This window comes from Penaeus vannamei, chromosome 31, assembly GCF_042767895.1.
Source record: "Penaeus vannamei isolate JL-2024 chromosome 31, ASM4276789v1, whole genome shotgun sequence".
NCBI lineage: Eukaryota > Metazoa > Arthropoda > Malacostraca > Decapoda > Penaeidae > Penaeus > Penaeus vannamei.
In genome coordinates, this window is record NC_091579.1 from 31,681,304 (window position 1) to 31,683,803 (window position 2,500).

A 2,500-nucleotide genomic window follows, 5' to 3' on the forward strand; every position below is an offset into this window, starting at 1 on the left:
CAACAGGCCGAGGAGGAGACCCAGGAAGCCGCCCAACAAGCCGAGGAGGAGACCCAGGAAGCCGCCCAACAGGCCGAGGAGGAGACCCAGGAAGTCGCCCAACAGGCCGAGGAGGAGACTCCAGGAAGTCGCCCAGCATCAGGCCGAGGAGGAGCCCCAGGAAGTCGCCCAACAGGCCGAGGAGGAGACCCAGGAAGTCGCCCAACAGGCCGAGGAGGAGACCCAGGAAGCCGCCCAACAGGCCGAGGAGGAGACCCAGGAAGTCGCCCAACAGGCCGAGGAGGAGACCCAGGAAGTCGCCCAACAGGCCGAGGAGGAGACCCAGGAAGTCGCCCAACAGGCCGAGGAGGAGACCAGGAAGTGTCGCCCCCAACAGGCCGAGGGAGGAGACTCAGGGAAGTCGCCCCAACAGGCCGAGGAGGAGACCCAGGAAGTCGCCCAACAGGCCGAGGAGGAGACCCGTGGAAGTCGCCCAACAGGCCGAGGAGGAGACCCAGGAAGTCGCCCAACAGGCCGAGGAGGAGACCCAGGAAGTCGCCCAACAGGCCGAGGAGGAGACCCAGGAAGTCGCCCAACAGGCCGAGGAGGAGACCCAGGTAGTCGCCCAACAGGCCGAGGAGGGGACCCAGGAAGTCGCCCAACAGGCCGAGGAGGGGACCCAGGAAGTCGCCCAACAGGCCGAGGAGGAGACCCAGGAAGTCGCCCAACAGGCCGAGGAGGAGACCCAGGAAGTCGCCCAACAGGCCGAGGGAGGAAGACCCAGGAAGTCGCCCAACAGGCCGAGGAGGAGACCCCAGGAAGTCGCCCAACAGGCCAAGGAGGAGACAGGAAGTCGCCCAACAGGCCGAGGAGGAGACCCAGGAAGTCGCCCAACAGGCCGAGGAGGAGACCCAGGAAGTCGCCCAACAGGCCGAGGAGGAGACCCAGGAAGTCGCCCAACAGGCCGAGGAGGAGACCCAGGAAGTCGCCCAACAGGCTGAGGAGGAGACCCAGGAAGTCGCCCAACAGGCTGAGGAGGAGACCCAGGAAGTCGCCCAACAGGCCGAGGAGGAGACCCAGGAAGTCGCCCAACAGGCCGAGGAGGAGACCCAGGAAGTCGCCCAACAGGCCGATGAGGAGACCCAGGAAGTCGCCCAACAGGCCGAGGAGGAGACTCCAGGAAGTCGCCCAACAGGGCGAGGAGGAGACCCAGGAAGTGGCCCAACAGGCCGAGGAGGAGGACCCAGGAAGTCGCCTGCCCAACAGGCCGAGGAGGAGACCCAGGGGAAGTCGCCCAACAGGCCGAGGAGGAGACCCAGGAAGTCGCCCAACAGGCCGAGGAGGAGACCCAGGAAGTCGCCCAACAGGCCGAGGAGGAGACCCAGGAAGTCGCCCAACAGGCCGAGGAGGAGACCCAGGAAGTCGCCCAACAGGCCGAGGAGGAGACCCAGGAAGTCGCCCAACAGGCCGTGGAGGAGCACCCCAGGAAGTCGCCCAACAGGCCGAGGAGAGGAGACCCAGGAAGTCGCCCAACAGGCCGAGGAGGAGACCCAGGAAGTCGCCCAACAGGCCGAGGAGGAGACCCAGGAAGTCGCCCAACAGGCCGAGGAGGAGACCCAGGAAGTCGCCCAACAGGCCGAGGAGGAGACCCAGGAAGTCGCCCAACAGGCCGAGGAGGAGACCTAGGAAGTCGTCCTACGTAGGGAGGTGAACTCAATTCTGCATGACCTCGAAGAACTGTCTAGACTCCAAGAGGAGAAGCTAGGTCAGTTAAGAAGTGTCATGCAGAAATTGTTTCACCTCACAGGATGACACAGGTCAGCTCCCCCTCCCTCCCCCCCTTCCCTCACAGCGGGAAGCGCGCGTTAGTTGCCCGCTTCTCCGCGATTTATCTCATACTTATAATAATAATAATAATAATTAATAATAATCTATTTACTGATTTATATTGTTCCGCAATGTCGAAGTGCGAAATGACAAAAAATATATATGTTTATATATATATATATATAATATATATATATATATATATAATATATATATATATATATATATATATATATATATATATATATATATATATATATATAGAGAGAGAGAGAGAGAGAGAGAGAGAGAGAGAGAGAGACAGACAGACAAACAGAGGACCTCTATTTCACACTTTAAAATAAAAGTTTTTATTTAATCATATTTTGAAAAATTTCTTATCTTTCGTATAACGGCCATTCATATCAGAAACTGTTTTATCAAGCATTTCTCTCTCTCTCTCTCTCTCTCTCTCTCTCTCTCTCTCTCTCTCTCTCTCTCTCTCTCTCTCTCTCTCTCTCTCTCTCTCTCCTTGAAGAATCATGATCATCATCATCATCACCATCATCATTCCTTTATTTCTGTTACTTTATTTCAAAATTCTTTATTCTTTATTATGTAACACCTTATTATGTATGTTATTAATAACATGAACAAAGATTATTAAAAGTTTTCATAATAATAAAGAACAATAATATCCAAAAACACGTGATAA